The following is a 22,255-nucleotide window of genomic DNA, read 5'->3' on the forward strand; positions in this document are numbered from 1 at the left end:
GCAGACTGTTCTTATGTTTCCAAGCACAATAAAGTGACTTATAGCACAGAGTAATGTATTATATAATGTAATGTATTATAAAAATAGTAATATCTAACATGGTATGTACTGTATAATATATTCTATATCGAACTAGAAGAGAGGAGATCTATACTCCAAATACAATAAGAAATAGAAAGATAAGCATATGGCTTAATTCATTTATACAATGTATGTGGGCTAAATATTCCACTATATGCCATACCATAAGAATCCATAAGCATTGTATGATATAAAAATTTACAAATGTATCTTTAAAAAAGGAGAAAAGGATAAAAAAGAAAAGAGAAAAACAGGAAGAAAACAAAGCCTCACAAGGTGAAATCCTTAGCCTTTCGTACTCAGACTTGGGTAAATAAATTTACATGTTCTGAAACTGCAGTGGATACATTATAACCCAAAGGTGAAAACCACAAGGAGGCATCATCAATGCAGTGAGTACTGCAGACACAAAAGATGCCAAGGAGACATCTCTGATTACTCACTGACCCTCCGAATCCACCTTGGACCACTGACATTCAGACTTTTTCAGATGTAATTTTATGTCTTCAGTGCCTGAACCACAGCTGGTCTAGCTTTGTGTTATTTGCATTTTTTTTAGTGAATTGCAAAAGACCTTATGCATCAGTAATTTTCCTGTATAAACGCTCAGAGCATCTGAGAGCACTAACACTATTTGCCTTATGGATGTTACACTGGCCTCTAAATCTTCTGCCCCTTGAACTCCATTTTCCTCAGCTGGTCAGAAGCCTGACCAATGGCTACCACCCCAGTGGAATCCTTTGTCCTCGGACATCAAGTTTGCTTCAGCCAAAGGAAGTCATCAGCAAGTGAGTGAAAATCTGAAGCTTAGCAGTCCCCCATCCTTTTGTGGGTCACAGTACAATTTTCTTCAACATTTTCCCAAAGCTCCAGTTCATCTATGTAGCTCTAACTCTGAGATCTAGATGGATCTTGATAGATCCTGGTACTATATGATTATTTGAAGATTTTTCTTAGCTTTTCCCACATCTTTCTAAATAGTTCCTTTATTCACATTCTTCAATTATCCCACCTGCACATGTCGTCAGTTTCAATGTGTGATTCTAAAAGAATCAAGATGAAAGAGCATCAAATTTTGAATATAAAATAATAGTACAAGCTTACTGACTATGTGAATTTATGTAAGTCACATGATAATATTAAACACTTACAAGTGAGATAATATCTACTCCAGGGAGTTAAAGTGAATATTACATATCACACAACTAACCAGTATCCACTGTTTAGTAAATATTGAAAAATGCATGTTCCTCTTCTCTCATTTCCACTTCATCTAGTTCTCCAACTTACTGCTTGAGACTCAATTGATTCCACAGGCACTAATTTTACACAGAAGAGCTAATACATACTTCTAAAGATGGAAATTGAAGAGGTAGCTCACATACATCTGCTCTCCTTTCACCATGTTCATTGCAGAGATCATACTGACAACAGAGCTTGTCCTAGTGAGTTTTCATGCGGTTCCAGAATCCTTCTCTAAAGGGCCTTCAGAGAAGCCATCCATCTTTGCCTCTTCTATGATATCACTGTTTCAGGTTATTCCAGGAAAATTAAACTCCCAAACTCCACTGTGTGATCCCTTTTTTTCTCTTATTTAAATTTATTTATTTTTATTGGAAAGTCAAATATACAGAAAGGAAGAGAGACAGAGGAAGATCTTCCATCAATTGATTTACTCCCCAAGTGGCTGCAATGGCCAGAGATGAGCCAGTTCAAAGCCAGGAGCCAGAAGCTTTTTCCAGGTCTCCCACATGGGTTCAGGGTCCCAAGGCTTTGGGTCATTCTCTACTGCTTTCCCAGGCCACAAACAGGGAGCTGGATGGGAAGTGGAACAACTGGGAACAAACTGGTGCCCATAAGAAGGCAAGAATTTAGCCAGTAAGCTATCACACCAAGCCCCACTGCATGTTTCTCAAGCAACACACAACAGTTCACAATTTTAGAAGTATCTCCAGCATTTTATAGTTCTAAGATTTAAAGTATTTTTATGAGTGACTCAGTACAGTATCTTCAGCAGCTGCCATCATTCTGCCATCCTGGGGACTACTAGAAAATAAGCAAACCAAACAGACTCAGAGTTATTCTTCATAGGAAGTGGCTAAAGGACCACTTACATCTCCAGATGACAACATGAGAGATGGAGATGACACAGTGAACAATCATCCAGCTTTACTCCATATCATTACATATCACATATTATAAATTAGGCTTTGATGTATTGAAAGACTGATTGGCTAGTTGGTGCTTCAACTCACAAAAATGTTTCCAGCAGCAGCATTTGTATTTAAATAGAAATACATCTGTCTGACATAAATCCTGCTTGCATTGTGAAGCATTCCATTTGTGATCATTCCACCTGCTGCATTATTCTTTGTAATACACAAATAATGTAATGATCCAAATTATCCACTTTTCTTAAAAAAGAGAGAGGATTGAGGAAATTAGTATAATGAAAAAAAAAAGAGGTTTAAACTTATATATCAGGAGTGGACATTTAGCACAGTGGTTAAATTGCTGTTCTGGAGATGTGCATCCCTTATTGGAGTACCTGGGTTGAATCCCAGTTCTGCTTCCAGTTCTAGCTTCCCACTAATGCAGCACCTGGGAGCTAACTGTTGATGGTTCAAGTACTTGGGTTCCTGCCACTCCTATGTGAAAACTGGATGGAGTTCTGGACCTAGCATAGTCCCCGCTGTTGCAGGCCATCTGGGGAATAAACCAGTGGACAGAAGATCTCTTTATCTGTCAAATCCGCACATACTCTGTACATATATTTCTGTCAATAATATGTATGTGTGTTCTTTGCATTCAGGAAATACCATCAAACCTGGTGTGTGCTCTGTCGCATATTCAGTGGAATATTTTATAACATGTATGAATACTCATGTTTAATACCACCATTGAGAAGCTAAGTGCTTTAAATAATAAGCTGACTCAACTGCCATAACATAGTATAATAAAAGATATTACCACTTCCATTTTATAGATGATAAAATAAATGCCAAAAAAAATGTCATGTGAATTACCCAAGGTACCAGAGCTTGAAAATGACAGACTAACTCATGAATAGGGCTGTCATGGCTCGGATAGGACTTGAGAGTATTCCTTAAAGGTTCATATGAGGGAGTCTTGGTTCCCAACATGGTAGTGTGCAGCCTGTTATGAAGTCACTGGAATCCGACCCTCAAAAGAAATCATTGTACATTTCATAGGATCTTGAGTCAGTTCTAACTAGAGGGCTGTTACATAAAGGGCCCACATGGCTCTCCCCTGCCTTCAGCTTTCTGTCTGGTGATACGATTTATCCCCCTCACTTATGATCTTGCTTCTATGATGCTAAGGTCCTCACCAGACCGAACTGATGCTAGAAACATGTTCTCTAACAGCTTCTTTTCTTTACAACTTACCCAGCTTCAGGAATTATATTGTTATAGAAGACAATCTGATATAAGGTTTTGATTCACAGCCATGCATATGAAATACCCATTGTACTTTATGTGCAAACTCTGATGATATTTCTTAAAAGCAAATTAGTATCTACTGCACATAGTAAAAATAAAACTTAAGAAACACAGCTAATCAAGGCAAAAAACCACAAGGAATTATCAAACATATGCGGAACACAATGGAAAATAATTCACTAACAGATAAGAAGGGAAAAAGGAAGTATGACTATTAATTCTTAACATTTCCGCTTGCTTACCAGATGCTTGTTAATTTTTCCACTTGATGTTATAGTGTTCAATAATAAATTATGAAAACCATAATACATCAGCCCTGCTTCTAAAGAGATCAATATCAAACAGAAAGATACTGATATTTAAATAACTGTCTTGTGTTATTACAAAGGAAATGACAAAAATCTCACTTGCATATGTAAGCACTCAATAAAACACATGGTCAGTAAGACACTAATTAGAGGGCTGGGGAAGGAAGATAGATGCAGGGTCTCCCCCACAGATTCCTCTAGAATCCCACTGCCGGAGGGGATGAGCCTGCTGCCCGCCACCTAGCCTCCCGGCTCCCAAGAAACAGACGGGCAGGGATTCTGTCCAGCAGTTCCAGTTTATTTGGACAGTGCAGCTTCTTATATAGGGAAAGGGATAGCCTCAGGCCAGGAAATTTCAGGAATTCCAGGAGAGGAGAAACTAGGAGCCAATTACTAGGAGCATGATTGCAGAAGCCACCTCCCATAGGCCAGTGGTAGGTGAGCGAGATGGCCCTGGCCAGTGAGTCTTTCTTTGAAACAATGTGACCCCTGCCCTGGTTCACGCCCAGGGCTCTGTCCTTGGCTGCCATCTTGTTCACCAAGTGTAACCCAGTGACCTTGACTGTTAGTCACCATCTTGTTGACTAAGTGACCCCTTTGCCCCAGAGCCCCAGATAGAAAAGCTGCATGTACAAAGTGAATAGAGTTGAATACTGAAGGAAGTCGCATAAACATTTTTTTCTAAGTTTTAATCATTTCTTCAGTAACAAATGTGATACAATGCACATATCATTAAATTAACACTGTTAAAATGTACAATGACATTTTTGTTATATTCACAATGTTGAGCAAACAACGCTATCATCTAATTTTAGACCATCTTCATCACCACGAAACATTGCACTCATTAGTAGTCCTTCTTCATTTCCTAACTGCACTTCCTGCCCACCCTTGAGAAATGAAAGTCGACCTTCTACCTATAAATTTGCTTATTCCAGGCATTTCACACAAATAGATAACATGGAGTTCTTTGCGACTGCACTTCTCCATGTAATGAGGTTTTCAGGACTCATCTATTTTGTAATATGTGCCAGAAATTCAAATGTGCTTTATTTGCATAAGAGCATTGCACTATAAGAGTATAATGCATTTGTTTTATTCATTAATAATTTGATGAAAATTAAAGCTATTTCCACTTAGGGCTACTACAAGTAGTGTTGGTATAAATATTCATATTCAAGTTTTGTGTGGAAACATATTTTCATTCCTTTTGTGCATATATCTAAGAATATAATCCTGGGTCACAGCTTTGGTGATTTACCAAATTGTTTGCCAAGGTGGCTGTACCACAAGTAACGTAACAGAGTCCAAGTTTTCATATCCCCAGTTACACTTGCTATCTCTGACTTTTTTAATGTAGCTATTGCTAGCTATGAAGTGATATTTGATTTTGGACTTCATCTGCATTTCTATAATGATTAATGACGCCAAACACCTCTTCACATATCCATTGACTACTTCAATATCATCTTTGAGAAATGCCTATTAAAAACCTTTGCTTATTATTTGATCAAATTTTCTTTTAATAGTTGAGTTGTATATCCTTTATATAGTCTAATTTAAAACTAATTAAAAATATGAGGTGTGAATTGCTTGTCCCGTTCTGTAGGGTTTATTTCTCTTTCTAATTTTTTAAGATTTATTTATTTTTATTGCAAAGTCAAATATACAGAGAGGAGGAGAGACAGAGGAAGATCTTCCATCCAATGATGCACTCCCCAAGTGACTCCAATGGCCGGAGCTGTACTGTTCTGAAGCCAGGAACCAGGAGCTTCTTCCAGATCACCCATGCGGGTGCAGGGTCCCAAGGTTTTGGACCATCCTTGACTGCTTTCCCAGGCCACAGGTAGGGGTCTGGATGGGAAGCAGGGTGGTCAGGATTAGAACCAGCATCTATGTGGGATCCCAGTACATGCAAGGTGAAGGCTTTAGCCGCTAGGCCACCGTGCCAGGCCCTTTTTTCTTTTTCTTAATAATGTCATTTGAAACCCAAAATACTTTAACTCTTACAAAGGTACGATTTATCTGTCTTTCCTTGTCACTTATGTTTTTGATGTTTCACTAAAACTAATTGCCAAAGTAATAGAAAAAGCTTTTTAAAGATTTGTTTATTTGTATTGGAAAGTCAGATATACAGAAAGAAGGGAGAAACAGAGAGAGATCTTCCATCTGCTGATTCATTCCCCAAATGGCCACAATGGCCAAGCTGAGCCAATCTGAATCTAGGAGCCTAGAGCCTCTTCCAGGTCTCCCACATGGGTGCAGGATTCTAACATTTTGGGCCATCCTCCAACTGGTTTTCCAGGCCACAAGCAGGGAGCTAGATGGGAAGTGGAATAGCTGGGACATGAACCAGCGCCCATATGGGATCCTGGTACTTAAAAGGGGAGGACTAGTCTGTTGAACCATTGCACCAGATCTTCTATGATCTTTTTGTCTATGATGCAAGAAGTCAATTCTGCACATAGGTATCCAACTCTCCCAGCACAATTTATTGTAAATATTCTTTTCCTTGGCACTATTAAAACAATCATTTTACCCTGAATGTAATGGTTGCTCAGGTAAGATGGGTTGGGTGCATTCCCTATGGAAATTGCAATGTAGGTATGATTGTTGGCAGGAACAGGATGACCATGTTGAAGAACAAGGACAGGGCATCGACAGTTGCAGAGCACATTAGGTGATGGAAAGAAAAGCAATGCGTAGGATGCAGAAGCTTGCCCTTGACCCTGTGGCACTTCTGAGGACTTTCGTGAACATTTTTGGCTCTGCACAGGTATCTCCAGCAGCAACATGAAGAACGAGCTGGAAGACCATGAAGAAAGTGGAGAGACCATTTCACAAGTTGTTTCATTGTGTCATGAGAGCTATCAGGAACACTGGAAGTAAGACAGTAGTGATGGAAACACAGGAACAGATGCAGACATTTGAGAGATGTTTAGGAGGAAAAATCAGCCATATGTCTTCACAGGTTGGATGAGTTAGCATGAGAGAAAGCAAAAGACATGCCTGACTTCCAGGGTACTATTCATCAGGCTGGAGAACAAAGGAGGAGGACTGGGTTTGAGTAAAATATAATTATTTCCATTTGGGACAAGCTGAATATTTGTGAGTACTTTTCTGCGTGTCAAGCAATATGCTGACTGACTTAACATATAGTAGTTAATTATTTCATTTGATGCATCATGCCATTTGCACCATAAAGTTTTTCTTGATTCTATTCTATGAAACAAACTAAATCTAAGGGAAAACATAAAATCCATCCATTTCATACAGGTAGTTAGTAATGGAGCAGAAATTTAAACCAGGTCTGTAGTTTCATTGCACTTTTTTATTGTTATTATTGATTTTCACCACTGTCACATTTGTGAATACATAATATATAGTAAGGTAGGGATAATATTTAGGTTGGAAGAGAATTGAAATTCACTAAACAATTACTGTCTTAGGCCAACTTTGTGCTTTATGAGACTACTTGCGACTGATTGTATAGGAAGAGAAAAAAGCTTTTGAAGACTGTTAAGTCTATAATTGAAGGGCGCACATCTGGCGGGAGCCTTGTGATGTACATATGAGGACACGTATAAGAAATACATATGGAACAACCTTGCCTTATCCTAACCCATTTTCACTATAACTAATCTGGTGCCAAGGGAGAAAGAACTCGTGAGAGAAAGGCATTAGTCACTTCGTGAGCATTCCTCTTCTAGGCCACAAACCATTCCCACTAGACTTCAACACTGGCACTCTAAGAACCCAGCCTCGACATGCGTTTTGGTGGGAATACATTCTTTTCAAAATATAACATCTGACATAAATGGTTGTGCTCTTTTTTTCATTTATCTTTAAAGCACATAAGAAATGAGGAGAAAGCATATACTAAGTTGTTAATGCCATTAATGATGCATTATTATCAAACTAGGTTGTAATATCATTTATGCATTTAATTAGATAAAGATCTCTAAATGCTATTCTTTATGATCACAGTGAAATAATTTAGAAATGCCTTTGAAGAACAGCTGAGGGGGACAGCAACCCAGCCGGTTGGGAGGCAGTGGGAGGTTCATGGGCGCCTGAGGATGCTGGCTTGGGTGGTGGGAGAGCTAGGGGTATAGCATGTGGTGACCTGGAAGCTCACCTCTAGGCAGGCGAAGTGAACCTGGGGATTGCCCCATGTTCTTGGTCTTGGATGAGGTGAGGAGCGAGGAAGGGAGAGCCCCCGGTCAGCTTTCTGCCCAGGTATGCTGGTGGACCAGGCTTGGAGAACTTCAATGGTCTTGGATCTCATGTGTGGAGGGGTAAGGCACCAGGCCAACACACGTGCCAACACATGTGCCAGGAACTTGGGACTCTGGTGGGCAGCCAGAGCTCCAGGTCAGCACACCACTCCCTGGGCTTCTGAAGGTGGGGCTAGAGAAACCATGCATTCCTAGGCACAGGACTGTGGATTGATTAGAGAAAGGAACGAGGGGATATGGCTAAGCGAGGACTGCTATGGTGAGGAATAAACCCTAAGGGACTCCCGATGACAGGTAAGCAAAGGAACTGAGACCGGGTGGTTTGAAGGGGAGAGACTGAAAAACCTTTATGGGTCAGACCGATGAACCAGACCACATGGAAGACCTGAGCTGGGCTTGTTAGCATGAAACATTGTAGACCATTGCACACCAACCCACAAGAAAGTTAAGGCTGGGGATGCCTATCTGGCAGGGCTAGATCCCAGTATCTGATAGTGAGTGTCAGAACAGGGGATGGGTCACATTAGGCCAAGCCATGACAGTAATCCGCATTTAAGAGAACTAAGTCAGGGGGTAGATTCTGTAGGGAGATATGTGGACCTAATCCTGTGGAATTAAAACACCCACTGGTTAGAGTTGGGGTGGTGATGGGATGAGCTAAGTGTGACCATGGAACTCATCAGCACTTATGGGTACTGGTTCTGGGAACAGGCTGAGCAAGACCAGGCTGCAGCACCCACATGTACACCCAAAACAGGGTGTGGGACAGACTGGAGCACAACATCCACCAGCTCATACAAAGGTTGGAACAGAGTGTGCAGGCTATGTCATGTAAGGGCCTAGCACCCACTGCCATGCATGGAATCTAGGTCTTGGAGTGAGTGGAGAAGGGGAACTTAGGAAACTCCCCTGGTAGGCCATTGCTCCCGCTGGTGAGCACACGGTGCAGACCTGAGTCTTGGGGAAGCTGGGCAAGGTCGCTACATTTGTTGGCAAATGTTGGGTTAGTTTTGGAAAGGTATGGATTGGGCAGAGCCAAGCAAACCTTAACCCACTAGCAAGAACAGGAATTAGACTGGATTGCAGATCATGCCAAGTTAGGCTATCACCCCTACAGATTTGCATGAGCCAGGGATGGGAGCAAACTGAGCAGGGTCAGGTTGCTCCACCTGCCAGTGAGAGTTGGGACTGAGGGCAGGCCAGGTCAGACCAGGCTGCAGTATCTGAAGACAAAGGCCAAGACAGGTGAGGGGCTATGCCAAGCTGGGTCAGAGCAACTACTGGCACATGAGAGATTTGAGGTTGGGAACAGGCCTTGTTGGAGAGCTAGAGGAATGCACTGGTAGCGTTGTGGTTTCCACAGGTAAGCGCAAGGGCCAGAGTGGGGGCTGCGGTCTGGATATGGCGGCAGTGTCCCTTGGCACCGGTGTGGACTAGGTCTGAGGCATACAAGACTGGACTAGAATCCAACATCTATTGGTGTTCATGAGAATCAGGATAGGTGTAGGTCAGGCTGGGCTAGGTCTCTGCCTCTGCTGAGCCACAGACAAACTGTGTCTGAATGTGAACTTGGTTTGGCTTGACTGTAGCATCCAACAGTAAGAATCAGAATGAGTGAGGGATGGTCAGAAAAGGCCACTGTTCCCACTAGGACAGGAGGTGGACTAAGTAGGGCTAGGCCATGCCTCACCAGTGGGCATGAGCTCTAGCATTGAGAGAGGTTTTGATGGAGGAACCTAGGGAACTCCTCTGTTGGGACACAGTCCCTGCTGGTGAGTGCAAGAACCACAATAGAGAGCAGTCCAGATCAAGCCAGGTTATGATACCCACTGGCATACATCTATCTCAGGTCTGGGGCAAGCCAGGCTGGGCCAGTTCAAATCACCAGATGGCAAATCCGAGAATCAGAATGGTGTGTGGGTCATTCTGGGTCAGACTGCAGTACCAGCCAGTTCACATGAGGGTCAGGACTGAGGGCAGGCTGAGATGAGTTAAGCAGTAGCCCCCACTGGCAAGAGCTGGAACTGGGGATGGGCTGGGCCTGATCAGGCTACAGCAACCACTGGCAGATGCCAAGCTGAGGCGGGCCATGCCAGACTGTGTCGCAGCACTCAACCAGCACACATGAGACCTAGTGGAAGGAGACAAACCTGGCAGCAGGGCTCCCCTGCTGGGCCACTATTACCACTGGTGAGCATGAGAGCTGGGATCAGGGACAGACCAAGCCAGGCAGGGATAATGCACCTATTAGCCTGCATGTGAGCTGGATCTGGGGAAAGCCAGGCTGGGCTGACTTTATCTACTGGTGCATACATAAGCCAGAGTGAGTGTGGGTGGTTTGATCTTTGGTGCAGCATCAGCTAGCAGACGCTGGCATGGACACAAATTCTGCCAAGCTGAACTGTAGAATCACCTAGAGAGTGCAAGATCTGAGAGTGGGAGTAAGCCCAGTAGGGAAACAATGGGTACCTCCTTCCTGAGTTGCCTTTCCCACTGGTGAGCATGAGAACCAGGACTAGGGTAGGCATGACTAGAAAGAGTTGCACCCGCTGGCACCAGTGTGGATTGGATAGTGGGGCTGGTTGTGTTGAACTAGACTTCAATGCCCATTAACATGTATGAGAGTGGAATAGAATATGGGACAGACTGGACCCATCTGCTGTACATACTGCCAAGCACCGGGCAGGGTGTGAGCCTTTTGGGGTTATTGGGGATCGCTCCAACTAGGCTGCAGCTCCCACTGGTTTATGTGAAAGCTGAGTGTGTGGTAGGCAGGATCAGGATAGGCTGCAACACCCATTGGTTTGTGCAGAAGACAGGGCTGGAGACAGAACTGACCCAGCAATTGCAACTACTAGTGTGTGCATAGGCTGATTAGGACTGTCCCAGACCCTGTCTTAGCAAGCACACACAAGAATCAGGTTTATCTGGGATCACCTGAGATGAGGCTTCTTTAGGAATCTCCCCAACTGAACCTCTGGACTCAGAAATCCAACCATGCCGAGAATTGCTGTTTCCATGGTCTGACCAGGGAGTGCATGTGTCAGAGCTGGGCCTCCTCAGTGGCTTAGATGGAGTAGTGGACAACATATTCAGTTGCACATGGAGGATATGGCGGTACATTAGAACCCGCAGAGGACACCTGGTACCATAACAGAGGATGCAGGATAGAACAAATCGATCAGTTACCCCAGATAAACGCTAGCAGTGAATACCTTGGCAAATGGAGACTCAAAGGTCTACTACGTCAGCCAGTGGATTCTGGAGAGATTGCATTGTGATTAGAGTGGCAAGATCAACAGCAATTCATAACTTTTGAACTATCAAAACCACTTGAGCAGGATCTTCAGACCATGCCCCACACATCAGGAAGCCTGGGATGGTTGGGAGGCTGGGTATTGCTTCTCCCCTTATCTCCCCCCACCCCCAGATACAGGAAGGAAAAAGGAGAACGTAGAAACAATGGTTTCACCCACTTTTCTCTAGCCCTTGACCCTTCACACCCTAATCAAATATGTAAAACTCATCAATAATAAAACTAAAAAAAAAAAAAGAACACTTGAGTTTTTCCTTAAAATCGAAGGGTTATAACTCAAGGTTAAACATAAAGTTAATATCATACAAAGGGCCACATGGGCCATAAAGCTGGTTTGCCACTTATATATGCAATCTATTTCTTGCCATTTCTTTTGCCAAGTTAAGCTTACTATTGAGCTATGCAAACATGATCTTTATTCCATTTTGTAATATCCTGTATACCTTCCCAAATTGGCTAGAAGACCATATTCAAGTCTTCCACCACATCTGAGCTTACAACAATATGTTTCAGATGATTGTCTCCAAATACTGTGGCCTACAGTTTGTTTTCTAGCCCAGCAATTTTATAGCAATACTGTAAAGCCATGACTTCAATTTCATATAATCAGGCTTGGCACTGATAGTGGCTCTTATCCAGACCTATTTAATTTCACCTTTTAGGAATTATGTAAACATCATATGTCTCTCTTAGAAATTTACCACTACAGTGTTACATTACTGACCTCATCCCTCATAGACCACACAACGTATCAACCTTAGCATTTTTCTTTGTTGTGCTTAGCTCATGTGGTGAGCACCTGAAAACCATTCTTAAAGCTTACCACCCACTCTCTTGCCTACTCTGCTTCTGACTTTTAAATCATGCCTGTTAATTTTAGCAGGCTTGGCTGACAAGCCGGATGTGATGTGCTGTGCAGGGCATGATCACAGAGTTATAATACCCAGTCTGGTCAGGATTTTAGCAACTTAGTTAATTAGAATAATTTTGAGATCTGACCTGAATTAAACAGAGTATAAGCAAAAGACTTACAAAACAAGGCTTTGCAGTAGTACATATTTCCATTTTATAGCACAAGTGAATAAGCATAGGGTCTCTGGATTGAGATAGATCTGGTTAAAGTTCCACATTGCTACTTTTTTTTTTTTTGCATAAAGTACTTATTTTTTTTTAATTCTTTTATTTTGGTAATCTTTACATAATTTACTCAAGGGCTACAGGAAAGTGGGTAAGACCATTGTTTCCATATTAACATTTTTTTTTCTATATCCGGGGTAAGGAAAGAGACAAAGAGAGAAGCCCCACCCAGCCTCCCACCCATCCCAGGTCCCCAACATGGGGCATGCTCCAAGGGTCCTGCTCATGTAGCTTTGATAGTTCAACAGTTTTGAATTGCTGCCAATTTCACCGCTGAAAGAGCAATGAAATCTCTTCAGAATCTACTGGCTGACATAGTCTCTTCATGATTGGAGTTCTGAGATCAGCATTTCAGTTGGAGCGATCCCCAGAGAAACTTCGTCTGAGGTAATCCCAGACCTGATTCTTGTGTGTGCTTGCCAGTATAGGATCCAGCACAGTCCATCGCCCCAGTCTGCTTATGCCTATGCTGGTGGTTGCAATTGCTGGGTCAGTTCTGTTTCCAGACCTGTCTTCCATGCAAACCAATGGGTGTTGCAGTCCAGCCCGATCCTGCCCACTTCATACTCGGCCCTCACGCAAACCAGTGGGAGCTGCAGCCTAGTTGGGGCGACTCCCCATAACCCCCCACCAGGCCTGCCCCCTACCCTGGTTCCCATGCATGCCACAATGTACCGCAGACTTGTTCAGTCTGTCCCATATCCCATTTAGCTCTCGTACATGCCAATGGGCATTGAAGCCTAGTGCAACCCAACCAACTCTACTATCCAGCCCACACACATACTGATGGGTGCTGTTCTGTCTAGCCACCCCTGCCCCAATACTGGTTTTCATGCTCTCCAGTGGGAGTGATAACCCAAGAGGGAGGTGCCCACATTTCCCTCTTAAGCCACTCCCGTTCCCAGATTATGCACTCTCCAGGTGGTTCTGGAGTTAAACTTGACAGAATTAGCCCCCAGTGCCAGCCTCTGATGGCTGATGCGGTGGCAAAGCCCAACCAATCCTCACCCACTCTAATTTATGCTTGCACCAGTCGAAATAATCAGCCCAGCATGGCTTTTCCATGATCTAGCTCCATGAGGCCCACAGGTGTTGTAGCCCTGCCTGGTCTGGTCTGCCCCCATTCCAACTCACACTCTCCAGTGGGAGTGGCTGTCCAGCAGGGGAGCTCACATTCCCCCTACCGTCTTTGACCCCTCCCTCCCTGGTTCTCACGTGTGCTAGTTGGGCACTGCCACCACATCTGGTAGCGCTCACCTCACCTTAGCTCCCCGTAATGTGCACTGGTTTGTGTTGCAACTATACCTGGCACGACCCACACTCTGTTCTGGTGCTTGGATTCACCAGCGGGTGATGTGAACTGGTTCAGCCTGGTCTGCCCCTGACCTATGCCAAATGTTTACTGGCAGATATCTTTCTCTTGCCTGGTCTGGGTTGCTCCCTATTGTGGTTCTTGTGCTCACCTGCAGGGACTGTGTCCTGCCAGAGGAGTTTCCCAAGCTCCTCCATCAGAATCTCTCCTTATGCCATATCTTGTGCATACCGGTGGATCCATGGGCCAGCCCTACTTAGTCCACCTCCTGTCCTGGCAGGAACAGTGGCCTTTTGTTGGTGGCCTTCAATCCATTCCAGTTTTTACTGTTGGATGTTTCAGCCCAGCCAAGGCTTGTCCATACCCAGACATGGCTCATACGTGGCTCAGTAGGAGCAGAGACCTAGTCTAGTCTGTCCTACATCTACCTAGGTTCTCCAGAGCACCAGATAGTGCTGGAGTCTAGCCCAATTAGGTGCACCCAGCCCCAGTTCACACTTGTGCCAAGTGAGACTGCAGCCATATCCAGACCAGAATACAACCCCCACTCTGGCCCCCACACTCACCTGGGGTAACTCCAACCTAGCAAGGGTGTACTTTCACAGCTCCCCAGCCGAGCCTATTCCCAGCCCTATATTATGCGCCTGCTAGTGGTTGTTCTGACCCAGTTTGGCATAGCCCCTTACCTGTCTCAGCCTTTGCCTTTGATGCTGTGGCCTAGTTTCCCTGGCTCATGCAGACTAGTCAGTGTAAGAGTCTAGCTTGGCATGACCTGTGCTTCATCCTGATTTCTGTTCTTCATTGTGAGTTAAGGTTTGCTGGGCCCTGCCTGTCTGCCCCTTTTCAGTTGCAGCTCAGCCCACCCCACATCCTGTTTTAGGATGCACATTCAGCTGCTGCGGCCTTGACCTACCTAGACTACTGTTGGTTCCTCTACCCATAAGTGATGGCAGGTTCCATGGTCGCACCTAGCTCAGCCCATCACCACCAAAACTCATGAGCTAACCAGCAAGACTTGTATTTCCACAGGAGTTGGCCCACACTTCCCCCACAGAATTTACCCTTGGACCGGTTTTTTTGTTTGTTTGTTTGTTTGTTTGTTTTTGCATGCCAGTTAGTGTCTTGACCCTGCCAAGTGTGACCCGTTTCCTGTTCCACCACTCAGTCAAGTACTGGTACTTGGCCCTGCCAGACAGGCCCCTAGCCATAGCTTTTGTGTGAATTAGTGTGTGGCAGTCAGTGATGCTCTACGCTAACAGCCCATCTCAGGATTCCCATTTGGGCTGGTGAATCAGTCTGGCCCAAACAGATCTTATGGACTTTCCCCCTCCAAACCACCAGGTCTCAGTCCCCACGCTTGCCAGAAAGTTCAGTGACCCCATTGTTAGGAATCACCTAGGATTCATTCCTCACCCACACTCACACTGGCCTTATCCATGGATGTGCCTAGGCAGCAATTACATACCCTAACAACCCCAGAGCTCACTGCTGGGCAGCCAGCAGGCAGAGCCTGGCGCCAAATAGGCACACTGGCCACCAAAAGCCTAGAACTTGGTCATCATGTGGCAGCAGTGACCATGGCCTGAGTCCCCAGCATTGGGTCTGGCCTGGCTGGGGCACCGCCTGAAGCAGCCAGCTGCAGGAGGCTCCTTTTGCCCCAGCCCCATGGCCAAACATGCACTTTGCTACTTCTAAGCTGTGCAACTCAGGTAGGATTCCTTTCATCTGGAAAATCCTGTTACACAAGGATTATATTAAAAAATACATCATTCACTTAGCACATGCCAGCTTCACAGACTTGCACAAATATAGTGGATGTGATCATTTTATTAATCAGTGCTATTTTTGTTATTGCATGTGTTTTGGAGAGTCTCCATGATTACAATAGCCCAGATCAACAAGACTGAGTCAAAAAACAGAAGCATACACCTTATAGCCAAACTTAACTAATTTCACACAATTTTAACTTTTCCTTTAAGAAATGCATCATTCCTTGATTTAATCTTCTAAATATTTTCTCAAAAAAAATTTTTTAAAAAGGAGACATACATATTTGTTTACATATGCTGATCAACTAATCTCTCCCTGTCTCCATGCCTGCTTCCAAAGAGCCTTCTCCCCTTCTCAACACACTGATGCATAATCCTGTTGTCCTGGCCAAGTGCTGCCACTGAAATGCAAACACTAACCAACTGGGTAGGTCTGTGTCAACAGCCACATTCTGGAAACAAAAGTACAACCTGCCTATGCTATGTACCCACCATGTGATCATTGTCATATGATTTAATCTCTGTGCCTGAATGTTCCCTACTAGGGCTAATATTGCTACCAATCTCAGAGGGGTGAATGAGTAATATAATACCTTGTCAAATGTGGTGCCAGAAAAATCTGTCTGACTTTTAGACAAAGTCAAAATTAAAATAAAAAAAATTTAACTGGCCCATGGCAGTGGTCTATAAAATTTTTTGTTTTTTAATTATTATTACAGGACAATAAATTCAGACAGAGCCATTCATGCACACATGCACAAAACAATTATTGACATTACTTTTCTTGCTTCATACTGCTTTTCTTTCTATGGCATATCCTTAAGAAATCTACATTGTATAGAAATGTACCAAGGGTAGAATTCACTAGATTGTCTTTCTCACCAAATCTCAGTCATTTTTCAGTTTTGTTAGGAATTTGGAAACCTCAAATATTTATTTTGTGCCATAAGACAGCATTTGGTATTCTACAGTCACTGTTTTGTCTTTTCTTTTTTTAAAGCAAAGTAGGAAAGGAGAGATGGAGACAGAAAGAGGTTTTCAATGACCTGAGCTGAGACCATCCAAAGCCAGGAGCCAGGAACTTCCTCCAGGTCTGCTATGTCGGTGTAGATGCCCCAATAAGCAGGGAGCTGCATCAGAAGTGAAGCAGTCAGGATTTGTGCTGGTGCCTGTTTGGGTTGTTGGTGCTGCAGGTGGAGCCTTAACCTACTACTCCATGGTGCCAACTACTGTTTTGTCTTTTAAGGCTAACTAAAGGCTGCTACAAAGAATACTTTTTCCATAAATACATTAACCCCTGGAAACAACCAGCTCCTGAATTGTATACTAGTAGCTTTTTTAATATTGTAACTGATACTGTTTGATAGGCAACTGATAAATTTGTCGTTTGTTATGGTTAATGATTTTTGCATGGCTTCATTGCTTCATTTATGCTTACAGTTCATCACTGTGCAAGTAACACAAACAGCTTCTGTATGAGGTGGGAAACAATAAGAGAATTAGAAAATGTTCTGTGTTTTCAGCTCTCAGTTAGCAGCCTCTTTCCTAAGTCCCAGTGTCTTAGAGAATTTTATATCAGTAATCATAGAGACAGTATCTTGGAAGTTAGTTTGACACCGCAGTTTTTACTAAGGAACAAAGCTTATTTTTCTTTGGAAAGGAATGACTCATTATCCTAGGAAGGTTGCAGATTTATTAAGTATGTTATTATTATTATTGTGTAGGATTTGTTATTTTTGACTTGAAAATATTGTTTGCTTTGCCAAAATTCTTTTGTTTAATTATTTGCCACACAAGGATATATTTTATGGCATCAAATTTGGAAGAAATTGGTTGACATATAATATAGTATCCCTGGCCATAATTTCATATAATATAATATAATATCCCTGGCCATAATTTCATTTCTAACTACCATGTCCAAGGCATTTGTGATGTATTATATTGTGATAAGGGAAATATGTTTTGCTTCCAATATATTGCTAAAAGAATTTACAACACATAGCAGTTTGCAATTAAGTCATGAACTTGAGTTAACTGGAGTTTCTAATAACTTGAATTCAACATATCGTCTACGCTAAATGACTGAGAGGTTAACGGATTTACTAATGATTATGAGATCCTTCATCTCTGTGCACATTACTAATAAAATACACCCATATTGTGTGAATATGTGTTATTTTCCAGTGCTTTTGATTATTCTCTTGAACATAATGAAACATTGTCTAGAGTAAATGGAATTTTAAAAATTTATTTATTTTTATCTGAAAGATAGATTTCACAGAGAAGTAGAGACGGAGGGAGCACCATAGATGATTGCAATGGCCAGAGTTAGGCAGATTGTAAATGTGAGTCAGGAGCTTCTTCCAGAATTCCCACATGAGTGCAGGAAACTAAGGAAGAGGTGCAACTGGGATGTGAACCAGCACCCACATGACATGCCAGCACCACAGGGCTGAGAATTAGCCTGCTGTGCCACCATGCCAACCCTGCAAGAATGTTTTGTTGTTGTTGTTTGTTGGTTTGTTTGTTTTATAAAAGATGCTTAGGATTGAAACGGTACAATGGATTAAGAGTCTACTTAGGAAACCTGCATCCCATACTGGAGAGCCACTTTGAATCCCCAATCCTCCAGTTCTAGCATAGTTTCCTGATAATGTGTCCTGGAGAATAGTAGATGAAGGTTCAAGTGATTGAGGCCATATGATTCATGTGGGGAACTTCGGTGGAGTTCCTGGTTTCAGCCTGGCCTATGCATGTTGTTGTCATTTAGGGAGTGAATCAGAGGATAGAAGATCTCTCTGTGTCACTCTCCCACTGTCCATCTGTCTGTCACTATATCTAGCTTCAATAGATGAAATTATGTAACTGTGACTTTGGAAATGAATGAACAGATTTTAAAAAAGCATGCTCTAAATTAGGATGATAGAATAAAATCTGAACTTTCTCAAGAAAAAGTTATAGAAGCCTCAAGATCGCTTGTCAGATTTTGAGAATATGAATTAAGCATTATATTTCTCAACACTCAATTCCCTTTGTCAATATAGTGTAAGAAATCTTTAAACTTTCTTTTAAGATTGCAGTAATTTCTTGGATAATGTCATATAGTTCTATAACTCCTATAACTGAACAGAACAATACAAGGATAGCTATTATCCTCAGTATTCAATCTGATGTGTCACAGATAGTAACTAAAAGCTGTATGACAGTCCTGAGAGCCTAGAGATACCAGATTATAAACTGGGTTTGTATTCATGGAAATCCATTTTAAGCTATAAAAGTACAGAAGTTAGTTGTGCACACATACAAAATGTATAAAATCAAATCTGATGTTAGCCAAAAGCAGCGGAGATATAATTCCAGAAATGGAGGTAGTATGTTTTATAAAAATTTAATTTAGGGTTGGGCATGGTAGCCAAATAGCTGAAATCATCACCTTGCACATGCCAGGATCCCATATGAATGCTGGCCCTGTTCCCCATCCAGCTCCCTGCTTGTGACCTGGGAAAGCAGTCAAGGATGACCAAAGCCTTGGGAGCCTGCTCCAGCATGGGAGACCTGGAAGAGGCTCCTGGCTCCTGGCTTCTGATTGGCTCAGCTTCAGCCATTGCAGCCACTTGGGAAGTAAAGCAGCAGACAGAAGATTTTCCACTGTCTCTCTTCCTCTCTGTATTTCTCACTTTCCTGTGAAAATAAACAAATATTTTAAAATTTTAAATTTAAAACATGGGTATGGATCCAGCACAATAGCCTAGCAGCTAAAGTCCTTGCCTCAAATGCACTAGGATCCCATATGGGCACCAGTTTTAATTTTGGTGGCCCTGCTTCCTATCCAGCCCCCAGCTTGTGGCCTGGGAAAGCAATTGAGGATGGCCCAAAGCCCTGGGACCCTGTACTCGCGTGGGAGACACAGAAAGAGTCTTCTGGTCCCTGGCTTCAGATCAGCACAGCTCTGGCCATTGAGGCCACTTGGGGAATGAATCAACAGATGGAAGGTGTTCTTCTCTGTATCTCCTCCTCTCTATATATCTGCATTTGCAATAAAAATAAATAAATCTTTTTTAAAAAGAATTACAACAAAGCTCATTTGAGTGCAAAGATGCTGTTTTACTGAGTATGAACACATGTAAAGTGTTACATTGTTAAAGATTGATGTATTTATTTCAAAGTCAGAGCTCGAGAGACAGAGAGAGAGAGGGAGGGAGAGACCCAGAGAAAGCATAAGAGAGAACTCATACCTGCTGCTTCACTTCCCAGCTGGCTATATGGCCAGTGTTGGGCCAGGCAGAAGTCAGAGCAAAGACCTTCATCCATGTTTTCCACAGTGATGGCAGGAGCCCATACACTTGGAACATCCTCAGCTGCTTTTCCCTGGTTAATTGCAAGGAGCTGAATAGGAATGAAACAGCTGAGGCACAATCAACACCCATACAAGATGTCAGTGCCGGGCCCGGCACAATAGCCTAGTGGCTAAAGTCATTGCCTTAAATGCACCAGGATCCCTTATGGGCACCGGTTCTAATCCCAGCAGATGCACTTTCCATCCAGCTCCCTGCTGGTAGCCTGGGAAAGCATTCCAGGACAGCCACAATGCTGTCCCCAAATATCAATTTTACATATACATATATACACAAACATGTATATCTGTGTTATTTTACAGAATGTATATATATCTTACAATGTGTATAGATAGCTTCACGTATAAATAATACAGCTGTGTGGAAGCATATATATGAGATATATATCTTATACTTTAAAAAGTAATGTATAATCATTAATGTATAATGATTAATGTGTAATCATTCTTACCCCCAAAGCATCTCATTGCGTGGACTGGAGAATGCGTACATCCTTTCCAACATTCCTACAAACTCCTGGGATCCAGGATACTTCAAGCTTCCATCTCGTGCCTCTTCTGAATGACTTCAGCTCAGAGGTCAGACCACAATCTCCAACTTGTATGGTTCCTGTCCTGCGCTAATAAGGGAGTGGGCCTCAGACCCTTTCATTAATTTCCGCCAAAATAAAATAAAATGCAAATAACTATCATAAGAATCCATCTTTGTACAAACGAGCTGCAGACTGTGGCTGGCCATCGCCACTTGCCGAAGCGAGAGTCAGCATCGGGGCTCTGCCCTGTGTTGGAGCTCTTACTCCTGTCCGCTCTCCCAACTTTTCACACTAATCGGCTCTTCTGCTCTCTGGGCTCCTCTCCTGTCACAATCAGACAGCCTATTAGTTCTGTGAGTTTGTCTCATGTTGTCTTCATCTACTTTTCTGTCCTAGGAGCTAATCAAGCTGTTTTCTAAATAGTGTTTCCCTCCAAAATGACATTTTTGAGCCAAGTGCTAAGACACTATATTTTATCCCTATTTCATTATATTTGATCAACCCAGTAAAAAAGACAGTCTTTCAAATTGCTCTATTATGCTGATTCAAAAGCTATAATCAATATTCCAGTAATATCTAATAAATTTCAGTTCTGTAAGAATGCCTTAAGTTGATTCAAATCTAAAACTGTCATTAGACCTATGAGAAAGCTACATTGTTTGCAGTTTCCTTGGAATTTCAAATATGCTTATAGACTCAGAAATTTTTAATAGCGAGGTGTTGGCATAACAAGTGATTTAAACTAAGATTTCAAAGTAGAGACATTGAAAATGAAAGATCTACACTTGCTGTGCTTTGCAAGGAAAAAGCACACAGAGGAAAAGATTGTCTTCTCAACTGGAGAGAGATTTTCTTCTCCTCTTCAAAAACATTTCCACACAATGAATGCAGTGAATGCAAATTGTTGGAGAATGCCAGTTTAGAGTTTAAGGAAGGGGAGTAGAATTCTGGTTCAACATCTCTTCGTAAGAAGCAGACTGCTACTGCCCCCTGGGGGAGGTTCTGTCTTCCTCAGGCAAAAGAGCCGGTGCGCTGCTCAGATGAGTGGACCCAGTTCAAGTTTCCTTGGTCATATCCCTAGAGGAAGAAATCCATGACGTCATAGGCATTCCAGATGTCCCCATTTCTCTTCACATAGAAATAGACATTCGAGAAATTTGAGATGGATCAACATACAACCATACCGATTTTGCCAAGTATGTCTGGTACATTAAGAAGTGGGAAAATAAAATTTGAACTCTTAGTCACAAAATAAACACACATTTTAAAGTAAAAGTTGATTTGAACTTAAGTTGTAGCTAATCATACTCCTTTTCTGCTACATGTACTTATACTACTATTGATATGAAAATTGCAAATCCTAATATAATGATGCTAATGATCTCATCAATAAGATAATAGATTTAATTATCTGAATGTAATTGAAAGCATTCTTTAGAGAATTTTGAATTTATCCACTTAATAGTGATGTGAAGTCAGTACCTAACTATTGTGTACATATTACATATCCACCAACTGAAATTTTTATGAAAGGAAAAATATTATGCTGTTCATCAAAATGGAAAAATCACTCCTGTGGCTATAGACTATCTAGTTTCTTCCTAACCATTACAAATGTTACTTTTTATCATGCTATAGGCAAATTATTATTTATCATAAACACACTAAATAGTTTAATTCTCAAAATAGAAGATTCAGGAAGTAGCTATTAAAAATACAAGTCTGTCAGTGTACGTAAAAAGT

This window comes from Ochotona princeps, chromosome 7 (genome assembly GCF_030435755.1).
Source record: "Ochotona princeps isolate mOchPri1 chromosome 7, mOchPri1.hap1, whole genome shotgun sequence".
In the NCBI taxonomy this organism is placed as follows: domain Eukaryota; kingdom Metazoa; phylum Chordata; class Mammalia; order Lagomorpha; family Ochotonidae; genus Ochotona; species Ochotona princeps.